General features: G+C 33.8%; 1 protein-coding gene across 2 annotated transcripts in view; it reads left to right on the top strand.

Moving 5' to 3' along the window:
• Positions 1–17,673, top strand: part of LOC135120900 (MPN domain-containing protein CG4751-like) — a 121,506-nt gene that overhangs the window by 81,816 nt on the left and 22,017 nt on the right. The window lies entirely within an intron of this gene.

Here is a 17,673-nt window from a genome sequence, read left to right as displayed (position 1 = left end):
TGCAGTCGTCACGTTTCTGACAGCGAGGGAAGTACTGTCTAAACTCTTTAGACCAATTTTTTAGATTTGCCTTTACAGTGACTTAAAAAAATATATGGATCAGTCAATTTATTTTATTGAATAACTCAAGAGTTGCAGAAATGAATACTTTGAGATCTTGCAGACGTTTTAAAGTTATTGTAAGCATGGTAAATTGTTAATCATTAAAAATTGATGGGACGGCTCACTCGATTTTCGCAGATAATTTTGGAGATACAATACAGTTATTTTTAGTATTAATTACACTGCACCAATCCAAGGTGATATACGTGTTGTTCGTAAATGTTGATTAGGTCATCACAAAATTGTGTGAAGAAAAGACTCAACTCGAAAATGCTGAATATGTTACATTATACTTTTGGTGCGAAGGAAGTTCTATCGAAAAAACGTTCGATCAGTTGTTTGACAATGGTTGATATAAATAAAACTCAGTAGATACTCATACTCGAAATACGAAGTATGTACTCGAATATCAAATCAAAATATTTCTAGTTTTTCTAGATGATGCTAATACTTCAGTAGGTAACAGTTGATGCTCAAGTAGCATCTCGATACAACAAAAAAGGAAAACAGTGACAGTCTTCAACCATCAAGGCAAAAATCGGGTCACCAAAATATAAGTCAGTATGGGGTAGACACCTCGAGATGGGAATCTCTATGGACAGTGTTAGAAAAAACGTACTGCACAATTTATGCATAAATAAAAGTTAATTACCTGAAAAGCTTTCGATATTCCCCCCGCTAATATGTTTTTCAAACTGAATGCACCTTTTGACGACGCTCCACGTTCATGAAAGTATCCATGTTTAGTCAAAATTCACTTTTACAACGATCCTACTCGTTTTCTAAGCTGCTTTACAGACAGTTCAGTCATTTGCCATGCCGATGCTCATTTTTAGATTAAATGCTCACAAAACGCGTAGGTAGATGTTCAATTTGTGCCCGGGGAGATACAATGATTCCAAGTAGGTACTCAGTACATAGAGTAGATGCTTAGGTATATAAGATTATTACTATTTCTAGGTACTTCGTACTTCGAATATGAGCATCTACTCACTTTTCAATGTTTGATTATGTTGATTATGAGCACAACGCTGATCAACTTCCGTATCCGAATTACCCATGAAATAAATCATTGCGATTTGTACCTGAGGTAGTTCGTCTCACATTTCATTGACTTCGTGGACCTATGTCAGCTTGTCGTCTTCTCGGTATTGTAATGAACTTCATAAAACGACACAGAATTATTTTCACAGTCAATCAAATCTGTAAATTTTGTCTTGAGAATTTTAAAATATCGAAAATTTCAAATTAAATCCTCGGATAACGGTAAAGGTTGAGGTTTTGTCGAAACCAACAAAGTGAATATACGTAAATAGAATGGCAGATCAAAATTAATAAGAAACTTTCGCAATGCGTAACTAAATTCACTTTAACCAACACTTTTCTTGAAATAAACGACGTTTTTTGTTACGAAAAAACAAACAACGACTTGAAATGCAATAATACTTTTCACAATCGCACGGAAGAAATAGTTTTGTGTAACACGTCAGTCAGGCGACAGCTCCGTCAGGCATGGCCAACTACTCAAATTCTTCGGAAGTGGCGATTCCCGTGCAAAATTTTTAAATTTTTTTTTATCTTTTAGCCGTCTAATTTTTTATAAATTTTCTTGCATATAAACCTTCTCCAGACGATAAGGAACACGTAAAAAAAAAGAATCGTCCGATTCGGTGTGGCCGTTCTCAAGTTATGGGCGTACATACATTTCGGCGATTCATTTTTATTAATATAGACTAGCTGACCCGGTGAACTTCGTTTCACCTGCAATTTAATTTTGAATCTGCAAAACCGAATGCTTTGAAAACTTGCAGATGTTTTAAACATATGATAAGCATAATAAGTTTTTGTTCAAAATATTTTTACTTATCCTCTCCAAAAAATTGATGACGTCAGCCCAAAATTTGCCAAATGAATCCTATCTAAAATGTCCAAAATAGGATGAGTCTATACTTGTGATTTATTATTCCATTCATATTTTTTAGATTTGCTTATATAGGGTGACTCAAAAAAATTAATGAATGGGTGAATTAATTTTATTGATTTAATCAGGAACTGCAAAACCGAATGTTCTGAAATCTTGGAGAAGCTTTAATGTTATCATAAGCATGGTAATTTTTTGATCAAAATGTATTTGTTCATTCTCCCTAAAAAATTGATGACGTCACCGGAAAATTTTGCTGAATAAATCCTATCTGAAATGTGCAAAATATGATGAGTTTTTACTTGTGATTTATCACTGCATTAATATTTTTTTAGTTTTGCTTAAACGGGGTGTCCCAAAACAATTAATCACTGGGTCAATTTATTTTATTGACTGAATCAAGAATTGCAAAACTGAATATTTTGAAATATCGCAAACGTTTTGAAGTTACTGTAAGCATGGTAGCTTTTCAAAATATATATGTTTATCAAGCCCAAAAACTTGATGACGTGATCTCAAAATTTTGCCGAATAAATCCTATCTAAAATGTGCAAAATATCATCAGTATATATTCGTAATTTATCGTTGCATTCATATTTTTACTTCCCGAGCGTAAGCAAAGGAAGTATTGTAATCGAATCCGTCGGCCGACTCTCTACTTTTACCTTTTCTCGATCTTTCATGATCCCTAGAAGACGAAGAAATAGGTCTCCCATTTCCGTTTGTCTGTCCGTCTGTCTGCCATCCCGGATTTTTATTAGACAGATAATCTCCGAAAGTACTCGACCGATTGTTGTGAAATTTTGTACTTATATTAGGAATATCATGTAGATGGTAAAACGCTAACCAAAATTTGTCTAATCATCCCCACCACTAATGCGATGACGTCACTTCAAAATTGTACATAGTAAATCGGTTTTAAATCGTATCAAATAACATAGTGTTTTACGACTCCGAATTGAGTTTCTACCCGAAACGTCCAGATTTTTGGAAAAAAATTAAAATTATTAAACAACATTTTGAAATTTAATTTTGAATCTGCTAACCTGAATGTTTTGAAATGTTGCAGATGTTTTAGGGCTATAAAGAGCATCATAAATCTTTAGTCAAAATATATTTGGTTATCCCCTCCAAAAACTTGATGACGTTAGTTCAAAAGTTTGCCGAATAAATCCTATCTAGAATGTGCAAAATATGATGAGTATGTACTTGTGATATATCACTCCATTAATATTTTTTGGATTTGCATATACAGGGTGACTCAAAAAAATTAATGAATGAGTAAATGTATTTTACTGATTTACTCAGGAATTACAAAACCGAATGCTTTGAAATCTTAAAGATGTTTTAAAATTATCATAAGCACTGTAAATTTTTTATCAAAATGTATTTGGTCGTCCTCCCTAAAAAAATTTATGACGTCACCACAAAATTTTGTTGAATAAATTCTACCTAAAATGTACAAAATATGGTGAGTTTCTTCTTGTGATTTATCATTCCATTCAAATTTTTTCATTTTCCATATACAGGGTGAATCAAAAAAATTAATGAATGCGTGAATTTATTTTATTGAGTTAATCAGGAACAACAAAACCGAATGCTTTGAAATCTTGCAGATGTTTTAAGGTTATAAAGAGCATAATAAATGTTTAGTCAAAACATATTTGCTTATCCCCTCAAAAGAATTGATGACGTCAGCTCGAAAGTTTGCCGACTAAATCCTATCTAAACTGTACAAAATATGATGAGTCTGTACTTGTTAGTTATCACTCCATTCAAATTTTTGGGATTTGTATATACAGGGTGACTCAAAAAAATTAATGAATGCGTAAATTTATTTTATTGATTTACTCAGGAACTACAAAACCGAATGCTTTGAAATCTTGATGATTCTTTAAAGTTGTCATAAGCCTGGTAAGTTTTTGATCAAAATGTATTTGCTCATCTCCCCTAAAAAAATTATGACATCACCACAAAATTTCGCTGAATAAATCCTATCTAAAATGTACAAAATATGATGAGTCTCTCCTAGTGATTTATCATTCCATTCATATTTTTTGGATTTGCATATACAGGGTGACCCAAAAAAATTAATGAATGCGTAAATATATTTTATTGGTTTAATCAGGAACTACAGAATCGAATGTTTTGAAATCTTGCAAATGTTTTAAGGTTATAAAAAGCATAATAAATTTTTAGTCAAAATATATGTGGTTATCTTCTCCAAAAAACTGATGACGTCAGCTCAAAAGTTTGCCGAATAAATCCTATCTAGAATATACAAAATATGATGAGCCTGTATTTGTAATTTATCATTCTATTCACATTTTTTGAATTTGCATAGACCGAGTGACTCAAAAAAATAATGAATGCGTAAATTTATTTTATTGGTTTACGCAGGAACTACAAAACCGAATGCTTTGAAATCCACTGCGAAAAAAAGAAAAAACATAATAGACATGCAGTCGTCACGTTTCTGACAGCGAGGGAACTACTGTCTAAACTCTTTAGAGCAATTTTTTAGATTTGCCTTTACAGTGACTTAAAAAAATATATGGATGTCAATTTATTTTATTGAATAACTCAAGAGTTGCAGAAATGAATACTTTGAGACCTTGAAGACGTTTTAAAGTTATTGTAAGCATGGTAAATTGTTAATCATTAAAAATTGATGGGACGGCTCACTCGATTTTCGCAGATAATTTTGGAGATACAATACAGTTATTTTTAGTATTAATTACACTGCACCAATCCAAGGTGATATACGTGTTGTTCGTAAATGTTGATTGGGTCATCACAAAATTGTGTGAAGAAAAGACTCAACTCGAAAATGCTGAATATGTTACATTATACTTTTGGTGCGAAGGAAGTTCTATCGAAAAAACGTTCGATCAGTTGTTTGACAATGGTTGATATAAATAAAACTCAGTAGATACTCATACTCGAAATACGAAGTATCTACTCGAATATCAAATCAAAATATTTCTAGTTTTTCTAGATGATGCTAATACTTCAGTAGGTAACAGTTGATGCTCAAGTATCATCTCGATACAACAAAAAAGGAAAACAGTGACAGTGTTCAAGCATCAAGGCAAAAATCGGGTCACCAAAATATAAGTCAGTATGGGGTAGACACCTTGAGATGGGAATCTCAATGGCCAGTGTTAGAAAAAACGTACTGCACAATTTATGCATAAATAAAAGTTAATTACTTGAAAAATTTTCGCTATTCCCGCTCCTAACGTGTTCTTCAAACTGAATGCACTTTTTGGCGACGTTCCACGTTCATGAAAGTCCCCATATTTAGTCAAAACTCACCCTTACAACGATCCTGCTCGTTTTCTAAGCTGCTTTACAGACAGCTCAGTTATTTGCCACGCCGATGCTCATTTTTAGATTAAATGCTCACAAAACGCGTAGATATTCAATTTGTGTCCGGGGAGATACAATGTTTCCAAATAGATACTCAGTACATAGAGTAGATGCTCAGGTATATAAGATTATTACTCTTTCTAGGTACTTTGTACTTCGAATATGAGTATCTACTCACTTTTATTCATACAACCCAATGTCTCGCTTCAATGTTTGATTATGTTGATTATGAGCACGACGCTGATCAACTTCCGTATCCGAATTACCCATGAAATAAATCATTGCGATTTGTACCTGAGGTAGTTCGTCGCACATTTCATTGACTTCGTGGACCTATGTCAGCTTGTCGTCTTCTCGGCGTTGTAATGAACTTCATAAAACGACACAGAATTATTTTCGCAGTCAATCAAATCTGTAAATTTTGTCTTGAGAATTTTAAAATACTGAAAACTTCAAATCAAATCCTCGAATAACGGTAAAGTTTGAGGTTTTGTCGAAACCAACAAAGTGAACATAGGTAAATAGAATGGCAGATCAAAATTAATAAGAAACTTTCGCAATGCGTAACTGAATTCACTTTAACGAACACTTTTCTTGAAATAAACGACGTTTTTTGTTACGAAAAAACAAACAACGACTTGAATTGCAATAATACTTTTCACCATCGCACGGAAGAAATAGTTTTGTGTGACACGTCAGTCAGGCGACATGTCCGTCAGGAATGGCCAACTATTCAAATTCATTGGAAGTGGCGATTCCCGTGCAAAATTTTTAAAAATTTTTTATCTTTAACCGGTCTCATTTTTCATAAATATTCTTACATATAAACCTTCTCCTGACGATAAGGAACACGTAAAAAAAAGAATCGTCCGATTCGGTGCAGTCGTTCTCAAGTTATGGGCGTACATACATTTCGGCGATTCATTTTTATGAATATAGACTAGCTGACCCGGTGAACTTCGTTTCACCTACAATTTAATTTTGAATCTGCAAAACCGAATGCTTTGAAAACTTGCAGATGTTTTAAACATATGATAAGCATAATAAATTTTTGTTCAAAATATTTTTACTTATCTTCTCCAAAAAATTGATGACGTCAGCCCAAAATTTGCCAAATGAATCCTATCTAAAATGTCCAAAATAGGATGAGTCTATACTTGTGATTTATTATTCCATTCATATTTTTTAGATTTGCTCAAAAAAATTAATGAATGGGTGAATTAATTTTATTGATTTAATCAGGAATTGCAAAACCGAATGTTCTGAAATCTTGGAGATGCTTTATTGTTATCATAAGCATGGTAATTTTTTGATTAAAATGTATTTGTTCATTCTCCCTAAAAAATTGATGACGTCACCGGAAAATTTTGCTGAATAAATCCTATCTGAAACGTGCAAAATATGATGAGTTTTTACTTGTGATTTATCACTGCATTAATATTTTTTTAGTTTTGCTTAAACGGGGTGTCCCAAAACATTATTTAATCACTGGGTCAATTTATTTTATTGACTGAATCAAGAATTGCAAAACTGCATATTTTGAAATATTGCAGACGTTTTGAAGTTACTGTAAGCATGGTAGCTTTTCAAAATATATCTGTTTATCAAGCCCAAAAACTTGATGACGTCATCTCAAAATTTTGCCGAATAAACCCTATCTAAAATGTGCAAAATATCATCAGTATATATTTGTAATTTATCATTGCATTCATATTTTTACTTCCCGAGCGTAAGCAAAGGAAGTATTGTAATCGAGTCCGTCGGCCGACTCTCTACTTTTACCTTTTCTCGATCTTTCATGATCCCTAGAAGACGAAGAAATAGGTCTCCCATTTCCGTCTGTCTGTCCGTCTGTCCGTCTATCCGTCTATCTGCCATCCCGGATTTTTATTGGACAGATAATCTCCGAAAGTACTGGACCGATTGTTGTAAAATTTTGTACTTATATTAGGAATATCATGTAGATGGTAAAACACTAACCAAAATTTGTCTAATCATCCCTACCACTAATGCGATGACGTCACTTTAAAATTGTACATAGTAAATCGGTTTTAAATTGTATAAAATAACATAGTGTTTTACGACTCCGAATTGAGTTTCTACCCGAAACGTCCAGATTTTTGGAAAAAAAATCAAAATTATAAAACAACGTTTTGAAATTTAATTTTGAATCTGCTAACCTGAATGTTTTGAAATGTTGCAAAATATATTTGGTTATCCCCTCCAAAAACTTGATGACGTCAGTTCAAAAGTTTGGCGAATAAATCCTATCTAGAATGTGCAAAATAGGATGAGTATGTACTTGTGATATATCACTCCATTAATATTTTTAGGATTTGCATATACACGGTGACTCAAAAAAATTAATGAATGAGTAAATGTATTTTACTGATTTACTCAGGAATTACAAAACCGAATGCTTTGAAATCTTAAAGATGTTTTAAAATTATCATAAACATGGTAAATTTTTTATCAAAATGTATTTGGTCGTCCCCCCTAAAAAAATGTATGACGTCACCACAAAATTTTGTTGAAGAAATTCTACCTAAAATGTACAAAATATGGTGAGTTTCTTCTTGTGATTTATCATTCCATTCATATTTTTTGGATTTGCATATACAGGGTGACCCAAAGAAATTAATGAATGCGTAAATATATTTTATTGTTTTAATCAGGAACTACAGAATCGAATGTTTTGAAATCTTGCAAATGTTTTAAGGTTATAAAGAGCATAATAAATTTTTAGTCAAAATATATGTGGTTATCTTCTCCAAAAAATTGATGACGTCAGCTCAAAAGTTTGCCGAATAAATCCTATCTAGAATATACAAAATATGATGAGTCTGTACTTGTAATTTATCATTCCATTCACATTTTTTGAATTTGCATATACCGAGTGACTCAAAAAAATAATTAATGCGTAAATTTATTTTATTGGTTTACTCAGGAACTACAAAACCGAATGCTTTGAAATCCACTGCGAAAAAAAAAACTTAATAGACATGTAGTCGTCACGTTTCCGACAGCGAGGGAAGTACTGTCTAAACTCTTTGGACCAATTTTTTAGATTTGCTTTTACAGTGACTTAAAAAAATATATGGATCAATCAATTTATTTTATTGAATAACTCAAGAGTTGCAGAAATGAATACTTTGAGATCTTGCAGACGTTTTAAAGTTATTGTAAGCATGGTAAATTGTTAATCATTAAAAATTGATGGGACGGCTCACTCGATTTTCGCAGATAATTTTGGAGATACAATACAGTTATTTTTAGTATTAGTTACACTGCACCAATCCAAGGTGATATACGTGTTGATTATAAATGTTGATTTGGTCATCAGAAAATTGTGTGAAGGAAAGACGCAACTCGAAAATGCTGAATATGTTACATTATACTTTTGGTGCGAAGGAAGTTCTATCGAAAAAACGTTCGATCAGTTGTTTGACAATGGTTGATATAAATAAAACTCAGTGGATACTCATACTCGAAATACGAAGTATCTACTCGAATATCAAACCAAAATATTTCTAGTTTTTCTAGATGATGCAAATAGGTATATAACACTTGATGCTCAAGTAGCATCTCGATACAACAAAAAAGGAAAACAGTGTTCAACCATCAAGGCAAAAATCGGGTCACCAAAATATAAGTTAGTATGGGGTAGACACCTTGAGATGGGAATCTCTATAGCCAGTGAAAGAAAAAACGCACTGCACAATTTATGCATAAATAAAAGTTAATTACCTGAAAAGTTTTCGATATTCCCGCTCCTAACGTGTTCTTCAAACTGAATGCACTTTTTGGCGACGTTCCACGTTCATGAAAGTCCCCATATTTAGTCAAAACTCACTCTTACAACGATCCTACTCGTTTTCTAAACTGCTTTACAGACAGCTCAGTCATTTGCCACGCCGATGCTCATTTTTAGATTAAATGCTCACAAAACGCGTAGATGTTCAATTTGTGTCCGGGGAGATACAATGTTTCCAAGTAAGTACTCAGTACATAGAGTAGATGCTCAGGTATATAAGATTATTACTCTTTCTAGGTATTTCGTACCTCGAATATGAGTATCTACTCACTTTTATTCATACCACCCAATGTCTCGCTTCAATGTTTGATGATGTTGATTATGAGCACAACGCTGATCAACTTCCGTATCCGAATTACCCATGAAATAAATCATTGCGATTTGCACCTGAGGTAGTTCGTCGCATATTTGATTGACTTCGTGGACCTATGTCAGCTTGTCGTCTTCTCGGCATTGTAATGAACTTCATAAAACGACACAGAATTATTTTCACATTTTCAATCAAATCCGTAAATTTTGTCTTGAGAATTTTAAAATATTGAAAATTTCAAATTAAATCCTCGCATAACGGTAAAGTTTGAGGTTTTGTCGAAACCAACAAAGTGAAGATACGTAAATAGAATGGCAGATCAAAATTAATAAGAAAATTTCGCAATGCGTAACTAAATTCACTTTAACCAACACTTTTTTTTTAAATAAACGACGTTTTTTGTTACGAAAAAACAAACAACGATTTGAAATGCAATAATACTTTTCACAATCGCAGGGAAGAAATAGTTTTGTATGACACGTCAGTCAGGCGACAGGTTCCGTCAGGACGCCAACTATTCAAATTGATACGAAATGGCGATTCCCATACAAAATTTTAAATTTTTTTTTTGGCCTCCTGACATGTAAACGTCAAATTAACATTCAAATGACATCTTCGGAAACATCAAATTTACAGTCATCCTGGATGTTTACCACCCGGCGTGCGTAAAAATTGCCCAAATTGTCCGCTCTTCCTAGACGTTTATAAATAAAAATCTCTTTACACAACGAAAATATAATGATTAAAACACCAAATACATAAGTTATTTATTGTTGAACAGCAATGTATCATATAATTTCGAATATTTTTTAGTTCAAACGGAGCTACGCCATCTTGTATATTTTTGTGCACCAGTTACAGATCACTGTAATTGACATATTCATTGACAGTTATGTTTGTTTTATTTCTGACTTTATGTGAAATTTAATAAAAAATATAAATAATTTTTAAAAATTGTCGGCCAAAAAGTTTAATACAAATCTTGTGCGTTAACCATTTTACAGCGCTCAATCATTAAAGCACTCCGGCTTCGCCGTCGTGCTTCAAATTTATTTCGCGCTGTAAAATGTAAGTTACCACACGCGAATGTAAATAACTATTTTTATCTTTTAGCCGTCTCGTTTTTTTTAAACATCAACAAGGTCGTTTTTTAATTTAAAATTTGTTACTATGGTTTCGATTAGTATAAACAACAATTTTAAAAATCAGTTTCCATTTTGACCGCTGTCGATTTAGATTTGATCTGGCTTGATTTCGAGTTCATTTTCTTTCCGCGACTATTAGTGAGTGATTTATTTGCTTAAAATATCAATCATGAGTGATTCCGAAAGCGAAAATGTTGAAGTCGAACACGCATGGAATTTAAAATAAAAAAAATCTTGAATGCATGATTACTTACCGTTCAGCTGAACAGTAAGTAATTTACTTACCGTTCGCCTCTTAGTTGTTAGTCGTAGCAACCCGTAAACTGAACTTACTTGTATGGAAACCTATACGGTAAATGATCGAAAAAGCGATGGTCGTACAAAAACAAAACATTCACACACGTTTGACATGCCGCGTAACAGTGACTTTACGCACCAAATATCAATTTACCGTCGCTTTACCGCCTTTGGGTGCCAAAGTAACTCAATATGCATTAGCCCGTAGAAGCTCTAATAAAAAAAGTTCTGTACAAATAATAAAAGAAAACATACTAGAACACTTACTTTACATCATGTTTTGTTCAATCAAAACTTTTGAATTAGAAAAAATGAATTATTTAAAAAAAAATCACATGGCGCCATCTCGTGGCTGTCGGTATTATAGATTCCTTTAGTAAACGTCAAGTCCCGAAACTGTCACGTCATTTCTTGCCATTTCGGAAAATATTTTTAAAATGAAATATTTTTTAAAATAAACTCAATGTCGGGGAAAAAATTGAATACAATTTTCGTGCGTTAGGCATTTTGCAGGTTTCGGTCCCATGCCACCCTCCGCTTCGCGTCGGGTGGCAAATTAGGACCTCAACCTGCAAAATGTTACCTACCGTACTCATAATGTAAATAACTATTTATGGTGGTTACCGCTCCCGTAAAGACAAAGAGAACGCCCATTCCGTTTCTTGGAGGTGTTACCAAAAGGGATGCAAAGGGAGATTGATAGTGTTAGAAAATTCAAATGAACCAACTCCAACAACGGCTCATAGTCACGGCTCAGATCCGGCGAAGAGAGAAGTCGGAAGGGTGAGAATTGGCAGAAACTTCTAATTTAAAACCAAGGCAGATAATTCAAAGGTCCATCGGAGGTACTTCCGAAGAAGCCGCAGTCCTCTTACCGACATACGACTCTTCCCGAAAATCGATTCAAAGAATTCGAAATAAAAATACGAGGAACTCTGGTAATTTTACCTGCCGGGAGGAAGTCATAATTGAAGAGCACCACAGGATTTCGGAGAGATGAAAATTTTCTTCTCTTACACACAGGCTTGGGAGATAACCAAAGAATTCTTGTTTTTGGCACCAGAACGAATTTGGACATATTAAAGGAGTTTCGCCACTGGGCGATCGACGGTACATTCAAGACCTCGCCTCCGTTATTTCAACAATTATTTACCGTGCACGCAATAATAGAGGGAAAAGCGATTCCTATGATATTCGGTCTATTGCCCAACAAGCAAGAACAAACTTACATGAAATTTTTTGAAAGCATACTGGAAGTGGAACCAAACTTGGGCCCAGAAACAGTTTTGGTGGACTTCGAAATAGCATCTTTGAATACAGTCAGAATGTGTTTCGGGCGAGCAAGAACCATCGGCCTTTTTTTTCATCTAAGCCAAAATTTATGACGAAAAATTCAGCAAACCCATCTAACGGACTTTTATAAAAACAACAGCGAAGTCAGAGTAGGATGTAAAATGTTGCTTGCTCTCGCATTTGTACCTGAAAGGGACGTGTAGTTTGCGTTGGAGATTATCTGTGAAATTTTCCTCATGAACTGCTACCTTTAGTAGAATATGGGGAGAAAACTTACGTCGGGCAACGAATGCATAATTTGAGGCCTAGGTACGATATCAACATCTGGAATCTGTTTGATCGAATGTCAACTGACCTACCAAGGTCGAACAACTCGTTAGAAGCTTGCCACAACTCTTTCAAACACTCTTTGGATTGCCAACACTCTCAAATCTATAAGCTTATTAGATAGTTAAAAAGGGAACAAAGTTCTACAGAGATGCATATGGCGAGGTACAGATCTGGAATAAAAGATCGAGAATCGGCCAACTGTAAATATGTTCAGCTGAGAAAGCGGCTGGAAGTATTGGTTTCGGAGTACTCATTTGCAAATGTTGAAAACTACTTGAAATCTGTGGCGTTAAACTTGTCGCTATAATCGTTTATTATTTGTTTAATTTTTGAGTAGTCTGTTTCTAGTTCTGAATTAAAGTTGAGTTGATTTTGTGTAGTTTATTCACAACCGATCTATTATGAGGCCATAGTATTACCGTTTTGAGACGTCTTATTGGACTAGTAATAGTTATGTATTATACAAGTAACAAAATAAGCCAGTATAGGTGAGTGAGTATGTATGACACGAGCACGATAGTGCGTATTATACAAGTGACAAAAATAAACCAGTATAGGTGAGTGAGTATGTATGGCACGAGCACGATAGTGCGAGTGTTATACTGACTCACGAGCCTATACTGGCATTTTTGTCATGTGTATAATATTAAATTTTCTCTTATACCTGCTTATATTCTTTAATTTCCTACATAAAATTTCAATATATTCGGAATAAAAATATGTAGTTGGCGACAGTTACTATGACAGCACTGTAAATAAACAATTGTGGAATTAAAAAAAACTGTCATCAAGTTTTATCAAAGAAAAAATGGAAATTCCGGAAGAAATCCGTAAAAAGGCATTAAGTGTGCTGCAGAATTTGCTTCCTGATACTACCAAAGAGCTATACGATCGTGAATATCAATTGTTTAAGCAATGGCTGAGGGACAGGTCAACCGACGTTGTTTGTGAGGAAGTGTTATTGGCGTATTTTGCAGACCAGGTTAAGGTTTTTAATTTTTCTTTGTACTTTTGTTAATAGTAAAATTGTTCTGACAGGCGGAAAGATACTAGTCATCTACCCTATGGTCCCAATACTTTAGGTTGAAAGGAAGCTTGAAAGCTTATGATAATGTAAACATTAGCAGTTATTGTCGGCTGACAGCGTTCTTAAAAAAGAAGCATGTTGGTTATGAAGCCAAGAAGTCAAAAGTGCTTAGGAGAGAGGAAATATTGAAATCCTTGAAAGAAGCTCCTGACGAAAAATTTCTCATGATGAAGGTACATACAGGCTTTTATGTTTTAAAACTATAACGAATATTCGAGAAGAAGGAAATGTCCTAGTTGTTATACTTCCGCATACGAAAATTCACCAGAAGCGTGTATTTACGGTTTTGTCCGAAAGCTGTGTAAATGGTGTAGAGTTATATAGAAAATATGCGGCTCTCCGACCATCGAAAGTCACACATCCCTATGTATTTTTAGGAATGCGCAATGGAAAATGTACAGTACAGCGAGTAGGCAACAATACACGGGTCATTGTTTAAGACGATCTTCAGCAACTATTTTGGCGGACCAGGGAGCTGACATGACCACGCTTAAAGGGTTTGGTGGATGGTCCTCTGATAAAGTTGCAACAGGCTACGTGGAAGATTCTTTAGAGCAGAAGATAAAAATGGCCCGAAAAATACTAATAGATTCTTCTGTCAGTGCGTCTTCATGTGATGTTGTGGAAAATGGTGTGGAAACGGCGACGAAGGAGAACCACTCCGTTGAACTTCAAGGACCATCGACTGGTTCTGCACCAGTTTTTGAATTTCATAAATGCGTTGTACATTTTCATGATAAATAGTGGTTTATTAGTAAATTCGTAAAGCAATGAAATACTGGTCTCTTAGCAATCAGTATCTCATTCGATAAGATACTGAAACAAATAACTTATTCGATGATATATTGATGTATTTTAGCAATGCCAAACAATGCTAATAATAGACTGAATATAAGCAGGTATAAGAGAAAGGTAATTTTTAACATTTACGTCAATATTCACATTAATATTCACATCAGGACATCATGCTCGCTTGTCTACCCTTTTCTGACGTGTTTTATATGCCTAGTAATAATAAGACAATACATAATACAATTAAAATGATTAATTGTCGCAGATTATTTAGTCGCATGCTAATTTGACCTAGCGCCCTTTAGACTCAAAATGATATTGTCCTACGCCATTTTTTACAGCGCTTTTTGTCTCGGCGCTTTTTTGTCGCAGCTTTTTAATCGTGCGCTATTTTGTCCAATGCTGTTTTTTGGCAGACCTGCACTTGACAGTACAGCCGACCACAAAAATCCCTATATTAATAGGCAAACATCATCGACTTGGCAACAATGTATGGCTTATGACGTCACGCCCAAAAGTGCGCGTGATTTCAAAATTAATTTTTAATAATTTATTGCCGCACTATAAATAATCACATACACTTTTTACGAGTTCTGCTGAATCATTTTCTGGCTTTACTCAAAAAGATGCAAGATGCCTATTGTCAAACTTTGCAAAACTATTTGAATGTATCTTATCTAACATTATATATTCTCATGTTATAAACTATATAGTACAAGAACAACATGGTTTTGTCAAAGGAAGATCGACTGTCACAAATCTATATGAATTTACTCAGTTTATGTCTACTGCTTTAGATGATGGTTTGCAGGTAGATGTGCTATACACGGATTTGACAAAAGCGTCATCAAAATTGATTGAGAGAGTTGGTACTCCCTGTTTTTGTCGTGAAGTTTGTCAACCTTATGACAGATTTTTTTAAGGTTATATGGCAATGAATTCAGTGGCGTCACAAAAGAACTGGGGGTTGATTGTCGAACTCACCTGAATCAGTTGCGAATACGAAAGTTACCTTCTTGGAAAGTTGCGAACGGTTTTAACGTTGGTACGAATCGCCTTGGTCGATGCGCACCCTATGCCTTATTGCTACTTGCATCCTTGAGAATAAATTCCAGAAATGAACGGATCTAAAATTCGTAACTTGAAATCTGACAACTAATATAAAAAAAAAAAAACGAAAAAAGACTCCACTGAGTTTTGAAATTTGAAAATTGAAACTTCAGATCTGACAGCTAATATTTTTATACAACTTAATAAACCAAATTATTCAAGTTCAGGTTTACCAACTCTCTCAATCAATTTTGATGACTCTGTATATGGATTTTGTGATAGTATAAGTATTACTCATATTAAAATCAATGATTATGGGAAGAAGGCAGTTCGTTGAGTATGCTGGATTTAAGTCTTTTGAGTTTATTGTAAATAGTGGGGCTGTTCAAAGCTCTAACTTGGGTCCTTTGCTGTTTGCAATTTTCTTCAATGATGTTGTAAAACAACTGCAAATGTTTCATATACGCAGACGACCTAAAGATGGTTAACATCATAAGATCTAATTGCAGTAAACACGCCCGAGTACTGTGTTGAAGTGCTTTATTTCCTAACCTACAACACAGCATAGATATCAATCAGTAGAGACGGCTCGCCGTTTTTCGTGACCCGTTTTCGTGGGTGGTCGTTCGCTTTATGACCGAATGAGGGCGCCCAACTGACGTCTAAAATATTTGAAATTTGGCAGTTTTGTTACAATATTTTTGCCGGTTTTGCTTGTTTAAGACTGCTTTTCCAGTGGAATTGTACAAATAGTATAAAAATGTAATTTTCACAATAAAAGGTAAAATCTTTGTCCGATGAATTTTCATACAGGATCCCTGTTGTGCGCCTTATTCTCTCCCTCGTCTTTGGAATTCTTGGAAAAGATAGTAAACATAACACACTTTTTGTTTAAAAAGTCGTCGCAAACGAACAACAACGGTGGTTATGAAATAAATATAAAAAATTTATTATATATGATTCCGTTGTTGTGGTAAAATTAAATATAAAAATAATAAGAAACAAACTACACGTAACAAAAAATTATATAAGCAGACCTTCACTCAATAAACAATTTTTTTATTCATCATGTATATATATATTTTTTTTGACCTACACAATCTTGAGTTTTATTTTGAGACGTTGCTTAACCCATAAGCAGTCGCACGTGGGTAAAAATGACCCAAGCCGTACATTTTGTCAAATATCTTTTTTCGCTTAATGCCTATGGACTTCCGGTTTCATGAATTCCTTAATTATTCTTACCTGCGTCGACCCATACCAATTACCTGCACTTTATGCGAGTCGACAAATATGTATTTTTTTTTGTAATATTTTTTTTTTAAATAAAAATTTTACTTTATATGATATTACGTTTACGGGTTAAGTTGTTAGGTAAAATGCGTTTTTTTCGTAAAATTTTTGAAATTATTAAACAATTTAACAGGTGCTGTTCTTATTTTTATATTTATTCTTGTATAAAGTAATTACCATAATTACATTATCATGCCTGTCTGTTTATTTCTCTTTGCCAGCATTAACTTTTTTCCTTTTTGTAATTTAATTTTTATTTTATTTATTTATTTTTTCTTAAAAACCTCTTTCTTTTTAGATGTATTTATTACATTATTTTTACAATGATAATTAAACCTCAAGTATTCAGGGAAAGAATGTGCGAATTGTCAAATTGTATAAGTACCTAATAAAATAAAAACTGTAACAAATCATCGTGTTTATAATTTAAATATCGACTTTTTTTTCTTATTGCGATTCACGATTATACGATTTGAGCAAACTACACAGTTTGCAATATTGCGTACACGAATCAATTTTTGAAATTGTAAATGAAGTGATACTTTTTACATCACCAACTCCATCGATCTCTCGAGATAAGGCCGTTTCAATTTTGTAAAAAGTTGTTCCCGCAAAGGAGGCCGCGGTGAACATACGACTGCACCATCTCCATAGCTCTACGTGAACTATCATTTTCAAATGTAAATTTGACTTTTTCAAATTCATTTGATATTTCCACGATGGGACGAAAATGTTTTGTTTGCGGAAATGCAGAAAAACCATTTTTTAGCATTCCAAATGATGTTAATGTGCGAAACAAATGGATGGAGTCGTTAAAATTAGTATTGTGGTTTGTAAAATGGAAAAAATGTAACAACTCGTTAAAAC

Source organism: Zophobas morio, unplaced genomic scaffold, assembly GCF_036711695.1.
Source record: "Zophobas morio isolate AGI-343-1 ecotype UQ-CSIRO unplaced genomic scaffold, CSIRO_AGI_Zmor_V1 ptg000005l, whole genome shotgun sequence".
Classification (NCBI taxonomy): domain Eukaryota; kingdom Metazoa; phylum Arthropoda; class Insecta; order Coleoptera; family Tenebrionidae; genus Zophobas; species Zophobas morio.
The sequence above is the reverse complement of the archived record's forward strand: the minus strand, read 5'-3'. Positions and strand labels throughout refer to the sequence as shown.